A 27,079-nucleotide genomic window follows, 5' to 3' on the forward strand; every position below is an offset into this window, starting at 1 on the left:
CATTATTTTTGCATTGACCTATTATTCTAATTTATTATAACTAATATAACTTTATTTAGTGCTTTACCATATACAAATCACTTCAACATACAGTGTGTCTCATTTGACTCTCACTAACCATGCCGTGGAACAAGGCAGGGCATACTCTCCATTCTCCAAATGCAGAAACCTAGCCTTCGAGTGGTTGAGTCATTTGCCAATATTACACAGCAAGTATTTGGTTGTGTTAAAACTTACATCTATCATAACACCTCAGTAAATATTTATTGAATAAAAAAATAAAAAGAACCCAGGTCTTTTGACTCCTAGTCCAGTGTCTTGTCTCTAGTATATGCTGCCTTAAATGGTAGAAATGGATTTTGCAACAGTGTCTCACTTGCCATCATTATTTGAAGTGAATTGGAAAAGATACACCATGGTATTTATTTATAAATATCACTCTCTTCTGCAGATCTTTGTCAAGAGGGTTATAATAGATCAGAATGACATACATTCTTATATTAAGAGCTTGCATTCAATCTTTATTTATTTTTCCATTTTTAAAGAGTAGGTGATGTAGCACTCTTTTTCAAATGGCATGTTAAGATTAACTTTTTAAAATAAAATAGCATGAGGCCAGGTGCAGTGGCTCACACCTGTAATCTCAGCACTTTGGGAGGCTGAGGCAGGCAGATTACGAGGTCAGGAGATCGAGACCTTCCTGGCTAACACAGTGAAACCCCGTCTCTACTAAAAATACAAAAAATTAGTCAGGTGTGGTGGCATGCACCTGTAGTCCCAGCTACTCGGGAGGCTGAGGCAGGAGAATTGCTTGAACCCAGGAGGCAGAGGTTTCAGTGAGCCGAGATCACACCACTGCACTCTAGCCTGGGCAACAGAGTGAGACTCTGTCTCAAAAATAAATATATAAATAAATAAAATAACACACGTTTCATTGGAACTCCAAAAATATAATAATTTTACCAAGTAAATGGGAATTTTGTTCACATCTTGTATAAGTCAAGCTCACTGAAGATAAACAAATGGTCTCTTCTCATTGATTCTTTCAATTTTCAGTACCATGGACAAAGACAACAAATCTATTACATTTCTTTTTTTATCTTTTGTTTTAGGTTCACAGGGTACATGTGCAGGTTTGTTATATAGGTAAACTCATGTCACAAGGGTTGGTTGTACAGATTATGTTGTTACCCAGGTGCTAAGCCTAGTACTCAATAGTTATTTTTGCTTCTCCTCTCCCTCCTTCTGGCCTCCACCCTCAAGTAACAGCACCCAGTGTCTGTCGTTTCCTTCTTTGTGTCCATGAATTCTGATAATTAACTCCCACTTTTAAGTGTGAACGTGAGGTATTTGGTTTTCTGTTCCTGCGTTAGTTGGTGGAGGATAATGTCCTCCATCTTCATCCATGTTCCTGCAAAAGACATGATCTTGGTCTTTTATATGGCTGCATAGTATTCCATGGGGTACATGTACCACATTTTCTTTATTTAGTCTGTCATTGATGGACATTTAGATTGATTCCATGTCATTGCTATTGTGGATAGTACTGCAATGAACATTTGTTTGCATATGTCTTTGTGGTAGAATAATTTATATCTTCTGAGAATATACCCGGTAATGGGATTGCTGGGTTGAATGGTAGTTCTGTTTTCAGCTCTTTGAGGAATCCCCACGCTGCTTTCCACAATGGTTGAACTAACTTACACTCCCACTAACAGTGTATAAGTGTCCCCTTTTCTCCACAGCTTCACCAGCATTTATTATTTTCTTACTTTCTAATAATAGCCATTTTGACTGGTGTGAGATGGTATCTCATTGTGGTTAAAAAAAAAAAAAGACAATTTCTATCCCCAGGAGCTTACAGACTTGTGGGAAATCAGCTAGAGAAACAATGTCACAATGGACAAGGTAATAAGGAAACTAGGAATAGAGAATGTCTAACTTTGCCTAAATAATACAGTCTTTCACACAGTTCATAATTTCCTGAGAGAATCAAGATACAGACAATGAAATATGAAACATTAATAAACAAAATTATTTTTTAAAATTACTGAGATTCAAAGAGAGGAGAAATGGGCCCATTGTAGAAAAATAAGTCATGGTTTCACAGAGAAGGTATTATCTGATAGAATCCTCTGGTAGATAAAGAATGAAGTAGAAGTAATTGTCAGCATGAGCCTCAGTTCCCAGCCTGCAGAAGGAAGGCACTAAGAATTCAACCTTCCCTTCACCTTTGCTTGCATTTAGTCCACAGAAACGTAGGCTAAATGATCATGAGCCTGTTGTGTTATTTTGAATCAATTATGTAGATGTGAGAGTCTGCAAAATCAAGCCAGGAAATAGGAGACATTGAAGAAAACCCCTTACAAATGACAATCGTACTTCTTGAACATTGCAGAATCCGCATTCCACTTAAACAGAGTTATCTACAGCTGTGCATACATTTTGTTATTACCTTCTTATGTAAACATTGCCAAAAGTGACCTTATACTTAGCCATTAAACAATCTCATTCTGGTGTTCTGGATATATCTGCCTTTATTTCAAGTCTTCCTAGAAACTCATATCTGCTGCATGTTTTCTTTCCACAATACCATCAAAATAAGCCTATTTCTAGATGGTGCCTCCATTTTGTAGGGATGTATCAGGGGTTGTGTTTTTGGGTGGGGCAGCCCATTCTCTGAACCCTGTGTTTGGGCAATTAGCGGTTATGTGACTCTCAGTGAGATATAGGGCTCCACCTACTACCAAAGAAATCCAAAATGCCAGATACTTGCTCTCTCAGATCCCTACAATGAACTCTCCCAAAGCCCCCCAAGGCCCACTGAATCTTTATCTAGTGAGGCAAAGAAACACAGAGGGTTAGAATTCATTCTGGTTGTTGGAATGGTGGTGAGGGGTGGTAGCATGGTGGTGGTGTTGAAGGCTTCATGAGTGGCGTCCAGTGTCCAGCCAAGAATGCAGCAACACACTGCATTGGCTGCTAAAGGTCATCTCTTTGGCTGCGGTTTTTGTTTCCAAGCCAATTTCTCCATTTGTTTTAATTCTATCAGCTGCCAGGTAGGTTTCCAATGCACTTCTTTCTTAAAGGCAGAATTGATTTTTGTCATTTATAACAATGAAGCCTGACTGGCCTAGTTTTTCCCAAGTAACAGAATGTATCATGCAGTTGCATTTTGTAGTACCTCTAATTGTATACATTCTATGAGAAATGAATGTTAAGATTGTCTTAATTATTGTCAAATTACAGATGATATCACTCCAAAGAAAAACGTCTTTATAATTAAACATGAATGAAGACACATTAATTTGAATAGCCCTCATGAACCTCCAAACCCAAGGGAGTGAACTTTCACCAGACTATGAAATGCTAAAACTTGTGAGTTATAACCCAAACATGGCTGGTTAACTGATACAAGTTCTTCACCACTTGGGATCAGTTAGAGGAAGGAATACAATTAAAAGGTGGGAAGGACAGTTTGTTAGCAGAAGAATTGAACTTAAAAAGACCCAGGGCATCACAAAAAGGGATTCATCCATTAATTTATTCATTCAAAAGGCATTTTAGGAATGTGTACGTACCAAGTGAAGGGAGACACAAACAGAACCAAGAAGAGCCAGCTCAAGCTGTGTACAATATAGGTTGGCCATGAGGCTGGAAAGTGTCTGAATTACAGCACTGTGTCCAAAAGAAAATAGTGGAACACCAGATCTTCATGGATGTTCTGCAAAACCTGTGCTTGCTGGAGACACAATGGTGGAAGAGAAGTCTAGGAACCACTGGGTTGCCCTACATCTATCATCCTAGAGATAGGGAACCTGTCTGCAATGTAATGTGACTTCTGTATCTGATAACCATACATCCCCAAGGACTGCAGTTCTAGCTTTAGATTTTACTCTGCCTTTTAGGTATCTAGAGCTTAATTAATCCATTATTATGCCCTTCAAAAAACAAGAGTTGGTGTGAATATCATATTGTTGGCACTTACTGACATTTGGCCTGGAACAATCAAAAGTGAACAACTTTAAGGATCTCGTAATCCTATTATGTTGAAATTTATTTCCAAAACTCTTCCTCACTATAATGTAAGGTAATAGGAGAATCATAGTTACACCTCTGCACTACCCTTGTCAACAGGAGCATAAGATCCCCCTTCCCCACCATGTGCTTGTCTAGTTGAGGGGATAAAACTTATACTCTCATGTGGATATCCCTTAAAGGAAGGCAGTAAGTGCCAAATGGGAGTTACAGCTGCTACAAATACAAATGCCTCAGCCGGATCCCAGAAATTCTGACTCAGTAGAACTAGGTCCTTGGCATCTGTGTAGATTTTTAAAATAGATAATATATACATAAAGAGATAAATTGCAAAATTTCAAAAGGATATACAGATGACAATATTTCTTTCATCCAACTCCCTTGTTTTCTTCCCCCCTGCCAATTATTCTCACAAGTTTCTTTTCTATCCTTGGAGACATATTCTGTGCATATACAAGCCTATAGAAATCAGAGGGGAAAAAAAGCATCGAATACCCTCTACTCTTTACCTTGCTGTATTTTCATTTAATAACATATATTGGGGGTTATTCCATGACCTTAAAACACTCTCAAAGTGTTTTGATAAATTGAAGACACTGGAAAAATCTTCCACATGTATTAGACTCTTCCAATATTCTTTTTTTTTTTTTAGATGGAGTTTCGCTCTTGTTGCCCAGGCTGGAGTGCAATGGCGCAATCTTGGCTCACCGCAACCTCCGCCTCCCAGGTTCGAGTGATTCTCCTGCCTCACCCTCCCTAGTAGCTGGGATTACAGGCATGTGCCACCAACGCCTGGCTAATTTTGTATTTTTAGTAGAGATGGGGATTCTCCATGTTGGTCAGGCTGGTCTCGAATTCCTGACCTTAGGTGATCCACCCTCCTTGGCCTACCAGGGTGCTGCGATTACAGGCGTGAGCCACTGCGCCCAGCCAGACTCTTCCAATATTCTTTAGGGGTAGTTCCATGCTGGACCCAGACTGCTTTACAAAGATTCCATCAAATCCAAATTCTTTTTATCCTTACCTACCAACCCAAATTTACCTGCCATTCTAAGTTTACATTTCTTTCGGTCATTTAAGCTAAACAGTTCTTATGGGACTGCTTAGTACATCAAGACATTTTTTCTAATCAACAAATCTTAAAGGCCTAGAAAATGACCATCCTTCATAAAACTTTAGCCTCCTAATTCCTTCTACTTTTGATGTTTGTCACATATACAGTTAAAAGAATAGTAAAGGGATTTGTTTGCAAATATTTATACTTTAAAGATTCTAAACCGTATACTTCTTAAGGACAGGTTTTAATCTATTGCCTAGATAAGCAAAAGAAAAAGCGTATTTATATAACAACGGCTGTAAACTTGCATTTGGAAAAAATGTTGCTTTCCTTTTGAAAATTTTATTTTCTTCAGGAGCACACAGTTAAAAGTTTAACAGTCATCAAATGTTTCAACCAATTTAATTGCCTATTCAACTTGGAGGAAGATTAATTTGGAAATTACGTTGAATAGATTGAAAATGATTAAACACACACACACACACTCACACACACACACACACACACACACACACATATACACTCGCACATACCAAAAGCCTCTTAACTGGGCATCACCAACTTATGGTTATAAACCTGGGAAGAACAAACTAGTTTCCATTTTACTTTAGGTAGAATTTACCTGGCACAAGTACTTTGCTATTTAAATATTAATTAATGTGTTTAAATATTAAATAGAAGTCTCTCTGATTCTAGACATGCACTAAAACAAATTGAAATTGGTTTTTGAGTTGAAATATTGCTATTCTCTTTGGAAACAAGCGAGAAAGAAAACTTAATGACAAAAAAAGTTACACTTAAGGATGCCCTCGAAGCCAGAAATAAAATATATACACTTGATATACACTTGATACTGATAGCTAAAAGTCTAGGGAATTGTATATAATTTTATTTATGAACTCAACTAAGTACAAACTTAACAGTAACATTTCTCATTTTTTTACTAAATGGTTGGGAAATACAAGTGAAACATACATAGGAAATATCTTCTCTTTTTGGAGATGAAAAATTTTTTAGATTTTTTGGGTTTGTTCTCTTCTGACATAAAGTTTGCATTTCAAACTGTACATTCATTGGATTTCCAAAGTTTAGTAATTACTTTTCATATTTTGGATCAAATAGCATACTAATAGTTGCTCATTTGTCCACATCATTATTTTTTTTTTATTAATTCTATTCTTATGGTAATAAACATTTTTTCTCTTATCTATCTAAAATGTATATTCAGCCAGTGCCCCACATTTATTCATAACATGAGTCATAGAATGAATATGAATAAATCACAGGGCTAGAAATAGAATTCTCCTATTTCAGTACAATTCAAAAAGAACTTTAACCATTTCAAAGTTTCATTTCAAGTCTAGCTAATTTCACAGTATGAGTGGTCTGGTCTGCATTTATTTATTGCCCTAATCCTCAAAGTATGCTCATTTTTAAAATAGTGATGATTTTTCACAATATTCTTGTGCTGTGAGGCATTCCATTTTATTAACATACATTCAAACATAAATTTGTGTTCTACTTTTTAGCATCAGAACAAATTTATAAATCTTTCTTATTGCCTATGAAAATTTCCAAGGCATGCTAACTATATTTTTAAAGTTTATATTGATTTCTGTTGCACCGGTGGAAATGTTTTGATGCTACGTTAGAAATGATAATTAATGGCCGGGCGCATTGGCTCACACCGTAATCCCAGCACTTTGGGAGGACGAGGCGGGCAGATCACCTGAGGTCAGGAGTTCAAGACCAGCCTGCCCAACATGGTGAAACCCCATCTCTACTAAAAATACAAAAAATTAGCTGGGCGTGGTGGCAGGTGCCTGTAGTCCCAGCTACTCAGGAGGCTGAGGCAGGAGAATCGCTTGAACCCAGGAGGCGGAAGTTGTAGTGAGCTGAGATCATGCCACTGCACTCCAGCCTGGGTGACAGAGTGAGACTCTGTCTCAAAAGAAAAAAAAAAAGAAAAGAAAAGAAAAAAAGAAATGATGACTAATGACACTTCTAGATCTCAGTTACCAGCTAAATATCATGTGTTACATGTACAGCAATACTGTAGACAGTCTGAAAGCGGGGAAATAAGCTTATGTCCTTTAGAAGCAGAAACTGTAAATGGGGGTGTATCGAATTCTTTTTTTTTTTTTTGTGACAAAGTCTCACTTTGTTGCCTAGACTGGAGTGCGGTGGTGCAATCATAGCTCAATGCATCAGCAACCTCCTAGGTTCAAGTGATCCTCCTGCCTCAGCGTCTCAAGTAGCTGAGACCACAGGTACGCGTGACCATGCCCAGCTAATTTTTTATTTCTTGTAGAGACAGGGTATCTTCCTGTTGCCCAGGCTGGTCTCAAACTTCTGGGCTCAAGCAATCCTCCTACTTCAGTCTCTCAAAGTGCTGCAATTACAGGCATGAGCCACTCTGCTTGGCTAGAGTTCTTCTTAATTAGGAACAATTCTGTTGTTCAACAGAGCAGAGATTTTTAGGAATAAAAATGTTAAAAAATTAAGATTCATCTCAGACTTTATGAAGTAGTTGAAAATTGCACCTTTTTTTCTTTTTCTTTTTTTTTTAGAGACAAAGTCTTTCTCTGTTGCCCAAAGCTGGAATGCAATGGCATGATCGTAGTTCACTACAACCTCCAATTCCTGAGTTCGAGTAATCCTCCCACCTCAGCCTCTTGAATAGTTGAGACTACAGGTGCCCACCACCATGCGTGGCTAATTTTTTAATTTTTGTACAGACAGGTTCTCACTATGTTGCCCAGGCTGATCTCAAACTCCTGGCTTCACATGATCCTCCCACCTTGCTCTCCCAAAGCACTGGTATTACAAGCATGAGCCACTGTGCCTGGCCAGAAATCACATCTTTATCCCTTATTATTGTAAGACACAGTTGTCACTAGTTATGACTAAACTATTAATGTCACATGCTTACCCAAGACACTTTAAAGATAGAATACAATAATTTTTCTTAAAAACCCGTGACATACTAACTCTTCTCAAACAGAGTGTGCCTTAATACAGATTACACATCTACACGATTTTTCTTTTATTACAGCTTTTTGCCATTTTAATTTGAAAATTACTATTCAAATGACTATCCTTTCAAAGATTCAAAGTATATTTACTTTCATCAGGCACAAGCTTAAGTTCTCGAATAAGTGAATAGTACATTAAAAAAGAGTAGGTATTAATAAAACAGTCCTTGCTGTGAAAAAGCATACTGTTTACTAAAGATAAAACACACACGAACACTATTGATACAAGTGAGATTAGTATATGCAGGGTAACAAACAAAGATGTGATCAATTTCAGTGGAGATCAGTAAAATCTTTATAGCAGCAACAACACAAGTTGTTACAAGTTATTCAAACTGTGTTAAGTGAGTGCTCCCAAGGTGAATGAAGAGAACAGCACAAGCAAGGGTACAGAAGCTTGACCTATCATGTGCCTCCAGGGAACCTTAAGAGTGCTGGTGGGATCATCAGGGAATGGTGGGAGTAAGGAAAGCGTAGTAGGAGCAAAGGCTAGGAAGGCTGGAAGAGGACAGATGACCTGGAACCTTGCACCATGCAAAGAAGGTTGAGCTCATAAGACTTTATGTTGTCTATTATTTGTTTTCAATATCTTGAAAACTACTTTTAAAATGGGAACTCCCTTTTCTAAGAAACATAATGTGGAAATTCAATATTTAAAAATATACGTAAGTTCTGTTTGACTTTTTTCTGATGATTAGTGACGTTGAGCATCACTTTTTCATATACTCATTGACCACTTATGTGTCTTCTTTAGAGAAACGTCTATATTCATATCTTCTGCCTATTTTAAAATTGAATTATGTGGAGTCCTTTTTTTTGTTATTGAGTTGTTTGAGTTTCTCATATATTCTGGTTATTAATCCTTTGTCAATTAAATTCTCACCAGAGTTAAAATGTTTTTTACCAGGGACATGCAAATGAAAACCACAATGAGATATCATTTTACCCCAGTTAGAATGACTATTATTACAAAATAAAAAAAAACACAGAGATTGGTGATGTGGAGGCAGGGGAATGTTCATACGTTGTTTGTTGGAACATAGATTACTGCAGTCACTATGGAAAACAGCATGGAGATGCCTCAAAAAAAGTAAAATTAGAAGTACCATATGATCCAGCAATTCCATTGCTGAGCATATATCCAAAAGAAAGGAAATCAACATATCAAACAGTTATCTACACTCCCATGTTTATTCCAGCACTATTCACATTAGCCAAGATATGGAATCAACCTCTGTGTCTGTCAACAAATGAATGGATAAAGAAAATGTGGTACATACACGCAATGAAATATTATTCAGCCATAAAAAGAATGGAAATCCTGTCACTTGCAACAACAGGGATGGAAGTGGAGGGCATTATGCTAAGTGAAATAAGCCAGGCACAGAAAGACAAATATCACAGGTTCTCACTTATATGTGGGGGCTAAAATAAATTGATCTTATGGAAGTAGAGAGTAGAATGACTCAGAAAGGTAGTGGGGAGGGGAGATAAAGAGAGGCTTGTTAATAGGAACAAAAATACAGTTGGATAGTAGAAATAAGATCTAGTGTTCAGCAGCACAATGGGGAGACTGTGGTTAACAATAATTCTTTGTATATTTTAAAATAACTAGAGGAGTAGATATAGAATATTCCCAGCACAAAGACAAGATCAGCGACTGAGGTAGTGGATCTCCCAATTACTCCAATTTGATCATTACATATTATATGTGTGTATCAAAATATGACATGTATCTCATAAATATATGCAACTTAAAGACCTGTTTCAAATACTTATCACATAAATAAATACATGCACTCATCCAAAGAGCAGGCACTTTGCTTTTTGAATGTTGAGGATAGCATGTCCATTCAGCCCTTAGCCACCAGAATAAAAGCTTTTATTCTTAGTTCTATAGAAAGTATGAAGAAGTGCCGGCACCAGAGGAGAATGTAGCAGGATGAGGAAACTTATTAACAATGCATATCCCTATCCCCGCCTAGAAGATACCTGCTTTTGTTTTACAGGATCCTGAGAATGAGGTTGGGTGGATGTGATGGATAGTGAAACCTGCCAGGAGATTTATTACTGTTTTGAACTCTACAGTTTGTGCTTTGCTTACATTATTTAAGCTTAGGATTAAAGTTGATACTGGTAACAGTATTGCAGTTTGTTAGATACTGCCTGAAAAAGGAAAGGAGGAAAGAAAGAAAAAGGGAGAAAAGCTATTGAGATTGGGAAGAAAGTGTTTGGGAAAGAAAAACATTAAGAATCCCTACGTCTAATGAGGATTTTGCCTAAATTTCTGCTGTGTGGTGTGTGACATGGCATCTTCTCTTTCTCTCTGCAGCATCTTCAGTGAACCTTCCATTTCTTATTACTACTTGATGGAGCTTCACATGTTTTATGGGAGACTTCACAAAGTGCTGGAAACAACTTCCATGTGAGTGAGGAGTCAAGGTGGAGGCTTGTCCAGAAACCTCCACAAGAGAGTCTCATAAGGATGAGCGGTTTACAGTTTATCCTGAAACCCACCTCTCTCCCACATTAACCTAGAAGATACGTATTACCTCAAATCACTGTTAAGATTGTGATAGCTGATTGTGTTATCAATTAGGGTTGTAATGGTATCTGATACTGAATGTTCCCTACTATGTAGACAAAGCTGGTTTCATCCCTCCTCTAGCCTGTCTGGCTACTGGTATTAGACTAATATCAAGTGTTTGAGCCAGGGATGGTGGTGTGTGCCTGTAGTCCCAGCTACTCAGGAGGCTGTGGCAAAAGGATCACTTGAGGCTAGGGGTCCAAGGCTGCAAGGAGTTATGATCACATCTGCGAATAGACACTCCATTCCAGCCTGGGTAACATAGTGACTCTCTCTCTCCCCCCCACCCCCCCGTGTGTGTGTGTGTGTGTGTGTGTGTGTGTGTGTGTGGACAACCATCACTGACCAGACGTCATTTTGAACATCAGTACACTAGTTCCTCTTCAGGACCTATGAAATTCACCTACATCAAGAATAATATCTCTTAGAGATATAGGTTCATATTTCTTTTAGCCAGAAAAGTTCCAGATACTTAATGTATTAATGGATTAATGAGTTCCCAGTAGAGTCATGTGCTGATCTGATGTCATAAGAAGATTTGAGGCTGGCACATTTCACATATTTGTGTGAACACCCAATCGTCATGCTCATGAACTACAAAAGGATCAGGGGCAAGGTTTGTTTTTTTGTTTTGTTTTGTTTTGTTTTGTTTTTTGAGACAGAGTCTTGCTCTGTCACCCAGGCTGGAATGCAGTGGTGCGATCGGCTCACTGCAACCTCTGCCTTCCGGATTCAAACGATTCTCCTGCCTCAGCCTCCCGAATAGTTGGGATTACAGGTGCCCACCACCACGCCTGGCTAATTTTTGTATTTTTAGTGGAGATGGAGTTTCGCCATGCTGGTCAGGCTGATCTCGAACGCCTGACCTCAGGTGATCCGCCCGCTTCAGCCTCCCAAAGTGCTGGGATTACAGGCGTGAGCTACCGCGCCTGGCAGGGGTAAGGTTTTAAGGCTTGTTACTTTTGTGTTTTACAGGTACATAAAAAGGAGAGCCAACTCACATGTCTGAAGAAGAAAGAACAAGTCAACTACTGTTATATTGGGTCGACATGTGGTTAAGAACCGAGACTTGAAGTCAAAGCTTTTCAAGCACGAAGGAATGCACACATCACCAGGAAATCTTGTAAAAATTTACATAATGATTAAGTGTAGGGTAGAAGCACAGGGCCTGTGTTTCTAATATCACCAGTGTTACCAATTGAGTAGCAAAATTCTGGAGTCTGATTATCTGGGTTCACGTCCTGGTTCTGGACTTTACCGAGCTGGGGACCTTGAGTAATTTAACCTTGAGTAACATGCCTCAGTTTCTTCATCTGTAAAATCTGAAATAATAATATTACCTACATCCATGGGTTTTTATAAGAATTAGTAGAATTAATATAGAGTAGCACTGAGAATAGTGTCTGGCACATGGTGGATACATGATAAATATTTGCTGAATGAATTTCCTAGCAGCAAAACAAGTGGGGAAAAAGGGGTCTGTGCTTTTGAACTCAACTCTTTTATGTCTCATCAAATAATTCACTCATCTTTCACCTTCTAACTTGGTACCATTGATTGTCTTTGAGTTAACTCTGTAGAGTCCTAATTAGGATTGAAAAGAACAAGATGAAAAGCTTCTGCAGAAGGTAATGAGGAGTCCTAATTTCCCCTCCACCTAAGAGTAGGGAATGATCAAATTTATATTTAAGAAAATCACTCATAGCAGAAGAGAGACAGAGAGAAGGAATTGGACAAGACTAGGGGTGGAAAGATAAGTTTACAGACTATTATAATAGGCCAGAGAACATATTTAAAACCACCTGAGATTAAGACAGTGGAGACAGTAGAAAGGTGGAAAACAATACAAGCACAATTAAGGAGGTTGATTTGGCAAGACATGGCATTAAATAGTGGGCACAGCTAATGTTCAGGGAGAAATGTGAGGATGTTTCCCAGTTTTCCAGCTTTGGTAAGAAGATAAAACTTGGGAACATTTGCAGAGATAGAGAATAAAGGAGCAGGAATAAGTAAGAATAAAAGGGATGAATAAAATGAGAAGGGAAAAAGATGGTAATAAGACTAATTTTGGACATGTTAAAAGTGGCTGTGGGATAAATACCCATAGGCAATTAGAAATGAAATATGGAGCTGAGGAGACTTTACACGTTGGCCATAAGAATTTGGAAGTCATCAGCATTTGTGTATTAAGGCCCTGGAAATGAATGAGTCAGTCCAGGAGAGTATTAGCTGTAAGAAAAATTGGATACAAATTGAAGACCATAAGGAAGACGTAGAGAGAACAATGAAAGAGGTAGGAACAGAGCCAAAAGAGAGGGATGGCAGAAGGCTAGGGAGGAGAGTGCTTCAGCAATGAGGGAATGGTCAGCAGGGCCAAATTCCACAACACATCTATACTCTTGGGAACCAGTTCTTCCACTGTGACTCACTGAATCTGTCAACACCACATCGTTATTTTAATCCTTTGGGGACAAAGCCTAGTATCTTGGTTTGACTCATTCTGCTTCCTCATTCTCTATATTTAAGACACTAAAACTTCTTTTCCATTTTTTGATATCCGTCCTTTACTAAGCCCAATTTTACATGCTAGTCCAAATACTCCTAGATGACACAAAAACTTTCTGTACTGTATGTTTTAGCTAGACCCAACTTCCTGAAACACCTTTTTCATTATGCCATATTTATTCTCTTCAAAACTTCTCTCTCTCTCTATATATATATGTGTGTGTGTGTGTGTGTGAATATATGTGTATGTGTGTGTGTATATATATATATATTTTTTTTCTTTTTTCGAGGTGGAGTCTTGCTCTGTCACTCAGGTTGGAGTACAGTGGTGCAATCTTGGCTCACTGCAACATTTGCCTCCCAGGTTCAAGTGATTCCTGTGCCTCAGCCTCCAGAGTAGCTGGGATTACAGGCGTGCACCACCACGCCCAGCTAATGTTTGTATTTTTAGTAAAGACAGGGTTTCACCATGTTGGCCAGGCTGGTCTTGAACTCCTGACCTCAAGTGATCCACCTGCCTCAGCTTCGCAATGTGTTGGGATTACAGGTGTGAGCCACCACACCCAGCCAAATATGTATATATTTTATAATTTCAACTTTTATTTTAGATTCGAGTGATACATGTCCAGGTTTGTTACATAGGTATATTGTGTGATGCTGAGGTTTGGGGTATGAATGATCCTATCACCCATATAGTAAGAATAGTACCCAGTAGGTAGTTTTTCAGCCCTTTCTCCCCATCACTCCCTCTTCTAGTAATCGCCAATGCCTATTATTCACATCTTTATGTCCATGTGTACCCAGTGTTTAGCTCCTACTTATTGTAAGTCAGAACATGTGGTATTTCGTTTTCCATTACTGTGTTAATTTGTTTAGGATAATGGCCCCAGCTGCATTCATGTTGCTGCAAAGGACAAGATTTCACTCTTTTTTAATGGCTGCATAGTATTCTATAGTTTATATGTGCTACATTTTCTTCATCCAATCTGTCATTGATGGGCACCTAGGTTGATTCCATGTCTTTTCTATTAAACTTCACAATATATTTTTTAACTTGGAACATTTGTTTTGTTTTAGAACATAAGCATCTATGTATTATCTAAGTAATATCTATGCATTTGAGTATAAGAAATGCCTAAGAATAATAAACACCAAATATAGGATAATGATTATCTCTGCTAAGAGAGAAATTAGTTATGATTGTGGAACAAAACACAGGAGATTTCAACTGCATTAATAGTGTTTTATTCCTAAGCTGGGTGTATTAGTCTGTTCTCATGCTGCTGATAAAGACATACCTGAGACTGGGCAATTTGAAAAAAGAAAGAAGTTTATTGGACTTACAGTTCCATGTGGCTGGGGAGGCCTCACAATCATGGTGGAAGGTGAAAGACACATCTCACATGGTGGCAGACAAAAGAAGAGAGCTTGTACAGGGAAACTCTCCTTTTTAAAAAACATCAGATCTTGTGAGACTTATTTACTATCAAGAGAACAGCACAGGAAAGACCCGCCCCCATTATTCAATCACCTCCCACTGGGTCCCTCCCACAACACCTGGGAATTCAAGATGAGATTTGGGTGGGGACACAGCCTAACCATATCACTGGGTAACAGGACCATAGGTTTAAGTTTCTGTACGTTTAAATAATATGAAAAACTACAGTGGTTTAGAAACACTTTAAAATAACAGCACCCTAAAATGTAAGTTTGATGTCCTCTTAATCGGGGACCCTGCTCCCTGTCTCATCTTATTTTCTACAATTCCTTATTGCATTCTCTTCTGGGTTTTTCTTTTCAATGTTGTTCAAAAAGGTCTTTGTGAAGTGTATTGGTTTCCCTTCCTTCCGTCACAGTTTCCCTCTGCCAGAAATGTGCCTCCACTCAGTCAGGTCCTCCTGTCCAAGACCTTTGCAGTCCTTTACACTCACGAGCCTTTGTTGCTAACTTTTATTGGATATGATTTCTCAATCCTGTGAAATCTTGTGTGAGAGAGAGAGAGAAAGAGGGTGAGAGGGAGGGAGTGTGTGTGTGTGTGTGTGTGTTTGAGACATTCTTATGTATCACTTTTAAAGCTATATATGTGAGATTTTTATTATTATAGAAAGTAGTTCAGCAGTTCTAACCCCATCTGCACATTACAATTATTGGGGAAGTGCTTTAAAAATATTAATACCTAGGCCCCAACTCAAACAGGTCCCACCTCAAACAGGTTTGAATGATAGAATTTTTAAAAAGCTTCCAAGGTGAGGCTAATACCACAGGTATAGTCTGATTATGTCTTAAAGGCCTGGGCCGCCTCTTCTTAGCCCTCTCTATAACAACACAGAATCACATATATAAATGAGAGTTATGGGCATGGGGAATATATGAATATGGGCTTAAAAGCCAATTACAGTCTGTGAAAGTAGGAAAAGCTAATAATCTTAAGAAACTGCTATAATATTCCTCTGCTATTATAATATACAAAAAAGTCCATTTAGCAGTAACTTGACCTCCAATAGTTCAGTGTCATGAGTATTTGCAAGCAAGTAACCTAAATACTCAAACATGAACAGCTGGACTGAAATCGACACTGACTGAAGTGAAGCTAAATACTGAGTTCAAGGAAGCAAGGCCATAAATAAGAGCTCTTAGTTACAATGTTTGACAGCACATCCTTAGTCCCAGAAAGTATCAAGGCAGCAGTAGCTGAGTGTAAAGGGTATGGTGTGAAAAATATATGGCATTTAGTTAAAAAATGATCATACAGAGACGTTAAAAAATTGGCCAAGATATTATACAAATAGTGAGGAAAATGTAGACTCTCTTTTTAATTTTTTGAATTAAATTATAACTGTAAATAACTGGTATGTTACATTGCTCAGTAATGGCCAAATGGTATTTGCACGGGAAAACTTGTTTTATCTATGACAGTCATGTTAAAATCACATGCTTGCAACAATCTTGAAAGTGAGAATTAGATGATTACTGACATAATTGGAATTCCATCAGGAAAGAGGATGTGTGTTTAAACCAGTTCTTAAATAAATAGATACAGTAGACAACTTTTAATGTCTCTTCCAATTTTTAGATACTTTAGTTATTTCTATTGACCTGTCTTCAAGCTCACTGATTCTTTCCATGGCCATGTTGAGTCTGCCGATGTGTGCATACCTCATTATTCATCATATCTGTTACAGTGTTTTTGATTTCTTGCATTTACTTTTGATTCTTTCTTAGATTTTCTATCTCTCTGCTTACATTAGTCATCTATTCTTGCCCATTGTCTACTTTTTCCATTAGGACCTCTTAACATATTAATAATAATTTTTTAAAATTCCCTATCTGATAATTCAAAAATCTGTGTCATATCTGGGTCTGGTTGTAATCCTTGTTTTACCTCTTCAAACTATGTGTTTTCTTGCTTTATCATCAGACCTTGTAATTTTGTATTGATAGGTGCAAATGACACATATGAGTAATAGGAATTGAGAAAAAACAGACCTTTAGCATGGAAATTTACGTTAACCATAAATGTTAAAAGGCTCAAATCTTCTAGTGCCCTTGTTTTTGATTTCCCTCTCAAGCTCCCCGAAGTATGCCTCCTCAGAGAAAGTCTGCTCCCTGTGGCTCTTTCAGGTGCAGCCCACTATAATACTTTAGCTTTGTTGGTGTGTGTCTTAGTCTGTTTTGTGTTGCTTATAATAGAATACTTGAAACTGGGTTATTTATAAAGAAAATGAATTTATTTCTTATCATTATGCAGGCTGAGAAGTCTGAGGTCAAGGGGCTGCATCTGATGAAAACCTTTTTTCTGGTGGGGACTCTCTGCAGAATCCCAAGATGGCACAGGCCATCTCATGGAAAGGGGACTGACCAAGTGTGCTCATTCAAATCTCTCTTTCTCTGTTTACAAAGCCACCAGTCCCACTCCCATGATAACCCATTAATCCATTCATTCATTAATGAATTCATCTACTCATAAGGACAGAGCCCTCATGACCCAACCACATCTCGAAGGCCCCACATCTCAATACTGCCACATTGGGGATTAAATTTCATCAAGCGTTTTGGAGGAGACAAATATTTAAACAACAGCAGTGTGGTATGGTATGGCAGAGTGGGGAGCATTCTCTAATCTTTTGATTAAATTTCAGTGTATCAGTGGTCCTTTGTCCTTGGACTATGACCTTCACAGGTGTTTCTCCAGCAGTATAGATTCTGCTACTCAGGCCTTCTACTCCCTCTCCTGGCTGCAACCTGTTTCCTTGAAGCTCCTACTCCAGCTGACCGCGTCTCCACCTCATACTCCCTCACCTTACCCATTCTTTAGTAAAACAGCAATCCTGGAGCAGGTGCAGTAGGAAGAACTCCCTCCCACCAGCTGGGATAAGGTTCTGGTGAAGTTGTTTTTCCGGGAGAATAGGCTTATTTTATAACGATGACTCTTCCTCTACCCCTGCCACAGCCACAGGAATCTTTGTTGGATCTTCATCGTGAGAACACGGTGGAGGTACTAGAAGCAAAGCCCATGAAATGTCCCTCAAGTCTCCAACCCCCAGGAGTTTCTCACTGTTACCTTAGCCCATATTCAGCCTGAATCCATTTATCAACATTATCATTTCAGTGTTCCTTCCAGTTAAAACTCCTCTTGCTTTTGTTTCAGATAAGCAGGTCTCAGCTGTGTCTCCCATCTCTTTAGATTTCTGACAACTTGTCCTGTGACCTCAGGTCTCTGAAGGGTTCAAGATATGTTAATGTTCTATCTGACCAGTTTTTCCTTGTGAGGATAACAGTAATAAGTTCTAAGCTCTTTAATATCAGAGCAGAAACCAGAATTCTAACTAAACTACTTCTACTCATAATTTCTAAGCTTGTAGGCAAATGTAATAGTTAAATTCAAGATTTTAAAATATTTTATTACAGTTGCATTTCCTATCACTTAGCTATATTTTAAAACTTCATTTTTTTTTTAGAAAAGTTGTTAGTGATAAATATTAGTGGAAGTTTAATGTTTAAATTTTGGGCAATTTTTTATTGTTGACAGTTAACAGTTAAAATTGATTTTGATTATTTAATTTATAGAGCAATTGCTTGTCAATTCATAAATATAGCAACCCGAATCTCTGTCATTTTGTAAAACCTTCCTTAGTTGTTACATTATTTGTATTCCCGTTAATCAAGAGTAATGTTGGCTTTTATTTTATTCTATCAGTTTAGTTTGGGCATTAGTATATTTCTTTTTATTATTATTATTATTATACTTTAAGTTTTAGGGTACATGTGCACAATGTGCAGGTTTGTTACATATGTATCCATGTGCCATGTTGGTGTGCTGCACCCATTAACTCGTCATTTAGCATTAGGTATATCTCCTAATGCTATCCCTCCCCCCTCCCCCCACCCCACAACAGTCCCCGGAGTGTGATGTTCCCCTTCCTGTGTCCATGTGTTCTCACTGTTCAATTCCCACCTATGAGTGAGAACATGCGGTGTTTGGTTTTTTGTCCTTGCTATAGTTTACTGAGAATGATGGTTTCATACTACAAACACCTCTACGCAAATAAACTAGAAAATCTAGAAGAAATGGATAAATTCCTCGACAAATGCACCCTCCCAAGACTAAACCAGGAAGAAGTTGAATCTCTGAATAGACCAATAACAGGCTCTGAAATTGTGGCAATAATCAATAGCTTACCAACCAAAAAGAGTCCAGGACCTGATGGATTCACAGCCGAATTCTACCAGAGGCACAAGGAGGAACTGGTACCATTCCTTCTGAAACTATTCCAATCCATAGAAAAAGAGGGAATCCTCCCTAACACATTTTATGAGGCCAGCATTGTCCTGATACCAAAGCCTGGCAGAGACACAACCAAAAAAGAGAATTTCAGACCAATATCCTTGATGAACATTGATGCAAAAATCCTCAATAAAATACTGGCAAACCGAATCCAGCAGCACATCAAAAAGCTTATCCACCATGATCAAGTGGGCTTCATCCCTGGGATGCAAGGCTGGTTCAACATATGCAAATCAATAAATGTAATCCAACATATAAACAGAACCAAAGACAAAAACCACATGATTATATCAATAGATGCAGAAAAGACCTTTGACAAAATTCAACAACGCTTCATGCTAAAAACTCTCAATAAATTAGGTATTGATGGGACGTATCTCAAAATAATAAGAGCTGTCTACGACAAACCCACAGCCAATATCATACTGAATGGGCAAAAACTGGAAGCATTCCCTCTGAAAACTGGCACAAGACAGGGATGCCCTCTCTCACCACTCCTATTCAACATAGTGCTGGAAGTTCTGGCCAGGGCAATCAGGCAGGAGCATTAGTATATTTCTTGAAATAACTCATGACATCTGAAAACTCTGATCAAGTTCAGCATTCAGAACATTTATTTTGGTTAACTGACCTAAAATATTTCGAAAATAACATTTAATGTCACAATCCTAGGATTATTTTGATTATTGAAGCTGCTTTGGTTTAAAGGGAAAGTATTGTTACAAATAAAGATAATTCAATTTTCTTTTCTTTTTTGTTAATACAAAGTGTCATTGATAGATGTAGTAACAAACCATCGACATCGTCCAAGTTTCAGTGATCCTACTTTGGCATAGTATAATGAAGGTTTTCCTCATTTGAGCTGCTCTATAATAATTTGATATCTTGTCTCATTTTCCAGGCCAATTGTGGGTCAGAGATGAGACCCTTCATCTAAGGCTATGGTTTCAATCAGCAAACACTGGGAAGAAAGATGTTTCTGTATGACTCAATAACCTTGATGGTTTCTTGAATTGTTCTATACATTAAGGCTCAAATAGAAATAAATTGAAATGGAGTTGTATTCTTAGCTGGGTCAAACCCTGAAATACTGTTGGCCAATGAAATAGGTAAATTATTTATTTTAGTGCTTCCGAATGCAGTTAATGAAGGATGAAAACTAATTAGTATTTCTTGGTTTTTCTAATGAAATGAAACTCTACTGAAAGGCTCAAACTATTTTATCCATCTGAGAATCCCACGGATAGGTATCTGACTTGCCTAAGAGAAGAATTTGTCAGCTTTCCCTGAGATGGGTAAATCCTCCACTGTCTCACAACTATTTCGCACATTCTCCTCTCTACAAAAGTCTCCAAAACCACTTCCCTGCTCCTTGTTCTTAACTGATGGTCTTGGTTCTTATTTCATGGAAAAATAAATAAAAATCTGCCAACTTGTACTGTACTCATATACCCTATATTCTTTCCTATAGTTAAAACTGATAGACTGTCCTTGGTCCTAAGGCTAAATACTCCTCTTGTGCACTGCTTCTCATCACTTCTCACCTGCTCAAGGACTTCACTCCTGCAATTGTGTCTTCTTTCTTCCATATAAAAAAAAATTACAGCAAACTCATCTTGATTCCACATATCCTTCAGCACAATTTTCCATTTCTTTGCTACCCTTTACAGCTAAACTTCTGAAAAATCACTGTCTCTACTAATTGTCTGCAATTTCTCTTTTCCCATAGTCTCCCAAACCTGCTCTGATCTGCCTCCTGTCTCTTTCTCTCTGCAGGAACTGATTGTTCAAGATCGCCAATGACCTGCATGAAGCCAAATGCAATAGCCAAACCTCAGTCCTATATTGCCTAACCTATAAACAATTTTTGAACCTCTAAACATGTTTGACACAAATGATCAAACACATTCCTTCTTGAAACACATTCTTTGCTCCAAGCCAGGATCTTCCTCACTCTTGATTCTCTTTCTATCTCATTGGCTGCTCCTTATCAATCTCTTTTGCAACCTCTGGTTCTTCCTTATCTGCGTAATTTCTAAACTGGTTTGCCTCAGAGGCTTATTTTTCTCTTTATTCACTTACTAGGGAATTTTATTTAGCCCCACAGCTTTCATGCTATCTCTATAAAAATTTTAAAATTAATATCTGCCTATGCAGCAACTCCACATGGACATCTGATATGGTCTGGCTCTGTGTCCCCACCCAAAGCTCATCTTGAATTGTAATCCGAATTATAATTCCCACGTGTTGGGGCAGGGACCTGGTGGGAGGTGATTAGATCATGGGGGTGGCCCCCCCATGCTGCTGTTCTCGTGATAGTGAGTGAGTTCTCAGAGATCTGATGGTTTTATCAGGGGCTTTCCCCCACTTTGCTCTGCCCTTCTCTTTCCTGCCACCATGTGAAGGACTTGTTTGCTTCCCCTTCTGTCAAGATTGTAAGTTTCCCGAGGCCTCCCCAGCTATGCTGAACTGTGAGTCAATTAAACTTCTTTCCTTTAGAAATTACCCAATCTCAGGTATGTCTTTATTAGCAGCATGAGAATGGACTAATATATCTATAAGCACCTCAAACATACATAAATTTTCCAGAACTGAACTTTTGATTAAACTTATTCCTCCCTAACCCTCTCCATTAGCACATTTGGATGTTACTATGGCCAGGTACCAGATCATAAATGCTGAAAAGCAAAAGGGGATTAAAAAATAATACATTTTAAAAAATATATCATCATATAATTTTCTCAGTGTGAACTGTATCTCTTTAACATTTATTTTATTTTTAGGGTACTGAGAATTCATACTAGTGGAAAACATAATGATTCTATTTAGTCATTTAAAGGATAATTTGGGCAGGGTGTGGCAGTGGATCTAGGAGAGAAAAGCTTTCTTTTTTTATTATACTTTAAGTTCTGGGATACAGGTTCAGAACGTGCAGTTATGTTACATAGGTATACACATGCCATGGTGGTTTGCTGCACCCATCAGCCTATCATTTACATCAGGTATTTCTCCCAATGCTAACCCTCCCCTAGCCCCCTATCCCATGACAGGCCCCAGTGTGTGATGTTCCCCTCCCTGTGTCCATGTGTTCTCATTGTTCAACTCCCACTTTTGAGTGAAAACATGCGGTATTTGGTTTTCTGTTCCTGTGTTAGTTTGCTGAGAATGATGGTTTCCAGCTACATCCATGTCCCCGCAAACAACAGGAACTCATCCTTTTTTATGGCTGCATAGTACTCCATGGTGTATATGTGCCACATTGTCTTTATCCAGTCTATCATTGATGGGCATTTGGATTGGTTCCAAGTCTTTGCTATTGTCAACAGTGCTGCAATAAACATACATGTGCATGTGTCTTTATAGTAGAATGATTTATAATCCTTTGGGTATATACCCAGACATGTGCATATGTCTTTAGAGTAGAATGATTTATAATCCTCTGGGTATATACCCAGTAGTGGGATTGCTGGGTCAAATGGTATTTCTGGTTCCAGATCCTTGAGGAATCACCCTGCTGTCTTCCACAATGACACTGTCTTCCAATGGTTGAACTAATTTACACTCCACTGTTCTCCAATGGTTGAACTAATTTACACTCCCACCAACAGTGTAAAAGCATTCCTATTCCTCCACATTCTCCCTAGCATCTGCTGTTTCCTGACATTTTAATGATCACCATTCTAACTGGTATGAGATGGTATCTCATTGTGGTTTTGATTTGCATTTCTCTAATGACCAGTGATGATGAGCTTCTTTTCATGTTTGTTGGCCACATAAATGTCTTCTTTTGAGAAGCATCTGTTCATATCCTTCACCTACTTTTTGATGGGGTTGTTTGATTTTTTCTTGTAAATTTCCTTAACTTCTTTGTAGATTCTGAATATCAGCCCTTTGTTAGATGAGTAGATTGCAAACATTTTCTCCCATTCTGTAGGTTGCCTGTTCACTCTGATAATAGTTTGTTTTGGGGTGGCTTTTGTTGCCATTGCTTTTGATGTTTTAGTCATGAAGTCTCTGTCCATGCCTATGTCCTGAATGGTATTGTCTACGTTTTCTTCTAGGGTTTTTATGGTTTTAGCTCTTAACGTTTAAGTCTTTAATCCATCTTCAGTTAATTTTTGTATAAGGTGCAAGGAAGGGGTCCAGTTTCAGTTTTCTGCATATGGCTAGCCAGTTTTCACAACAACGTTTAATAAATAGGGAATCCTTTCCCCATTGCTTGTTTTTGTCAGGTTTGTCAAAGATCAGATGGTTGTAGATATGTGGTATTACTTCTGAAGCTTCTATTCTGTTCCATTGGTCTATATATCTGTTTTGTTACCAGTACCATGATGTTTTGGTTACTGTGGCCTTGTAGTATAGTTTGAAGTCAGGTAGTGTGATGTCTCCAGCTTTGTTCTTTTTGCTTAGTATTGTCTTGGCAATGTGGGCTCTTTTTTGGTTCCATATGAAATTTAAAGTAGTTTTTTTCTCATTCTGTGAAGAAAGTTAATGGTAGCTTGATGGGGATAGCACTGAATCTATAAATTACCTTGGACACCATGGCCATTTTCAAGATATTGATTCTTCCTTTCCATGAGCATGGAAAGTTTTTCCATTTGTTTATGTCCTATCTTATTTCCTTGAGCAATGGTTTGTAGTTCTCCTTGAAGAGGTCCTTCATATCCTTGCAAGTTTTATTCCTAGGTATTTTATTCTCTTTGTAGCAATTGTGAATGGGAGCTCACTTACGATTTGGCTCTCTGTTTGTCTATTATTGGTGTATAGGAATGCTTGTGATTTTTGCACATTGATTTTTGTATCCTCAGACTTGGCTGAAGTTGCTTATCAGCTTAAGGAGATTTTGGGCTGAGACGATGGGGTTTTCTAAATATGCAATCATGTCATCTGCAAACAGAGAAAATTTGACTTCCTTAGGAGAGAATAGCTTTCTAGAAGCCTGGGCAATATGCTGTGACATGGCGGTAGGGGGTGAGACAGGCAGGTTTGTTGCTTCCCTATTTTAAGATGGTCCGGAGAAAAAGGGCAAAAGCCCCTCACTCTAGTTCTAGCTGATCTAAACTCTCAGCCAATCAGTAATGAAAGACCCAAGAAGCTATTCACCAAAAGCTTCCACTTCAGGGGACGAAGGACTCCCGGGAACCTTGTATATTTGGTAAGACTTAAACTCCAACCTGAACTTATCTCTTCCTCATTTTAATGCTAAAATTCACACCAAGTGATAGAGATTTAAATTGTTAATGCTACATATAACATACGAAGAAGCATGTTGAGCCACTGTGAAACCACTAGGAAAACCCTCGCTATACCTGCCATGACATAAATCTTCCCTATTGAAAGACCCTATAAAACTAACCCATACACTACCCTTGGGAGAAGCCCATTCCTCTTTCTTTCTGGGTGCTGGCTCCCTTGTGCACAAGCTGAAGTAAACTTTCCTTTGCTATTATGTTTGGTGATCTCTCTTGAGTTCTATCCTGGTAGACTGTAAGAACCCAAGGCAGATGTAACAGACGTAGGAGTCTGGCTCTGGGGATATATATGTACTGTGGGCTCAGTTAGGACCTGGGTTCCAAAATTCAGCTTAATGCAGGAGACTAGACCCTTTGGAGTTGGTTGTAGTTTTGTAGTAAAAGAAGTGAAAGTGAATAATACATTTTAGGTAGTGGGACAAAAATAAGTTGCTTCAGACAAAACCCTAATGATGGTACTGCCTTCAAAGAATATGATCTTAATAAGGAAAGCTTTGTGATGATTATGATGGTATCTCAAAGCAGTGGCAGCACCAGCCCCATCTACAACCCAGTGACCGAATCCTGCCACTGCTGCTGCAGTTGTTTCAACTAGAACAGCAGCTGTGGCTCAAGTCCCAGCCTCTGTCTTTGCTTTGCTTGTCACTTGTGTGGCTGTACCCATCACTCCAGCCTCAAAGACAGTATTTTCTGGACCTGCACCTAGTAGTGCAACTGAATAAGAGAAACTTGCAGAAAAGTCAGTGGGAACATCAGTGATTGGTAGCCCAATATCAACTGAGAGCTCCTTAGAAGATTTTTCTCTGGAAAACATTTTGAAGATGCATCAAGAACATTAATGACAGATTGACCTTATAAAAATAGGGTAATGAGATCATGTCAATATGTTATGAACAGGAACAAATAATTACAGCTCTCAAAACTAGTTTCAATAACCCTGGCAGAGCAGTAAAGTATCTTTTTTTTTCTTTACCATGTATCTAAAAATTATTTCATTCCTACCAGACTTCAATTTTTAGAGATTTTTAGGTTTACAGAGTTATTGAGAAGAGTACAGAGAGTTCCCCTATACCTCTGCTACCCACCACAGGAGTTTCCCCTATTATTAACATCTTGCATTGGTGTGGTATATCTGTCTCTATTTGTGAAACAATATTAATACATCCATTATATTAATTAAAGTCTGTAGTTTAGTTTAGGGTTCACTTTTGGTGTTGTACCATTCTGTGGGTTTTAACAAATGCGTAATGTCATATAGTCACCATTATAATATCATACAGTTTACTTTTACTGCCCTAAAAGTCCTCTGTGCTACATCTATTCATTCCTCCCTCAACTCCCTCCCTCTGACAAACACGGATCTTTTTACAGTTTCTGTAGTTTTGTCTTTTCCAGAATGTCATATAATTGGGATCATACAACATGTAGCCTTTCCAAACTGGTTTTTTTTTTTTTGACTTAGCAATAGGCTTTTGAGGTTCTCCATGTTGCTTGATACCTCATTTCTTTTTATCACTGAATAATATTCCATTTTATCAACATATCAGTTTGTTCATCTCTTCACCTATTGAAGGACATCTTGACAGTTTACAATTTTCATCAATTATGAAAAAAAGCTGCTATAAGTAATTATATGCAAGTTTTTGTGTGAACATGAGTTTTCAATGTATTGGGCCACATACTTAGGAGCACTATTGCTGAATTGTATGGTAAGACTAAAGTTTAGCTTTGTAAGAGACCACCAAATTGTCTTTCAAAGTGCCATTTTGCATTCCCACAAGCAATGAAGGAGAGATCCTTGTGTACATTTGATTTTATCAGTGTTTTTGGATTTTTGCCATTCTAACAGGTGTGTAGTTGTATTTCGTTGTTTTAGTTTGCAATTCCTAATAACATATGATGTGGAGAACCTTTTCGTATCCTTATTTGCCAGATGCACATCTTCTTTGGTGAAAAGTCTGTTCAGATTTTTAGCCTACTTTTTAATTGCATTGTCTATTTTTTATTACTGAGTTTTAAGAATTCTTTGTATATTATGGGTGCAAGTCCTTTATCATATGTGTATTTTGCATATATCTTCTCCCGGGCTGTGGCTTGTATGCAAAATATCTTTTAATGGGAAGTCCTGGAAAAATAGAAAGGAAGGCTATAGTTGAACGCCCTTAAGTGGCTAGTACTGGACTCTTCCATCTTCACCAGAGGCCACAGCTGCAGCAACTACAGCAGCAACTTCTAGAGGATCTGCCTTTGAATTTTGATGGAATAAGCCTCAGTTTCAATACAGGAGATACATCACTTAACAGAATCAGTCCCTACTTCCGGTATTGCTACCTCAGATAGGTCAAGAGACTCCTCAATGACTGGTACAAATTAGCCAACCTTGGGAACATTTATGGAAATGCCAAATGGACCAGTCCTAGAAGCTAGTGGAGGAGTGGGCGGAAGTGGCAGTGGAGGAGCTGATGAGATAAAAGTGTGCCTAAACCACATTCAAGCATTGCCTCAGGAAACAGACACCAAAGAAAGGTCAACTGCATCAGGATTTCCTGAGGGACTCGTGTTTTCCCCTCAGAAAACACATCAGTGAATGTATTACACTAACTGTTCCCTGGACCATCTAGGATGATATGGGCTCATCTTCATAACTTAGTAAAATAAAATAGTAGTAAATAGTAGCCCTAAATAGTAGCCAACTACTTATTTTGGTGGTGGGGAGGGATGGATATAGGAAATAGTAAAAGGACAAAAAGAATTTATATCTACCTAAATTAATATTGCACATCCACACAATGCACAGACTATTAAAAAACCAGAAAAGCA

The 27,079-nt window shown here is 38.2% G+C and overlaps 1 non-coding gene across 1 annotated transcript; it reads right to left on the reverse strand.

Moving 5' to 3' along the window:
- Positions 1–11,214: 11,214 nt before the first annotated feature.
- LOC129483809 (small nucleolar RNA U13) lies at positions 11,215–11,323 on the reverse strand. The gene has a single exon (XR_008658300.1). It is a non-coding gene; the product is annotated as a small nucleolar RNA U13 (small nucleolar RNA).
- Between the last annotated feature and the right edge of the window lie 15,756 nt (positions 11,324–27,079).

The sequence above is a fragment of the Symphalangus syndactylus genome, chromosome 5 (genome assembly GCF_028878055.3).
Source record: "Symphalangus syndactylus isolate Jambi chromosome 5, NHGRI_mSymSyn1-v2.1_pri, whole genome shotgun sequence".
In the NCBI taxonomy this organism is placed as follows: domain Eukaryota; kingdom Metazoa; phylum Chordata; class Mammalia; order Primates; family Hylobatidae; genus Symphalangus; species Symphalangus syndactylus.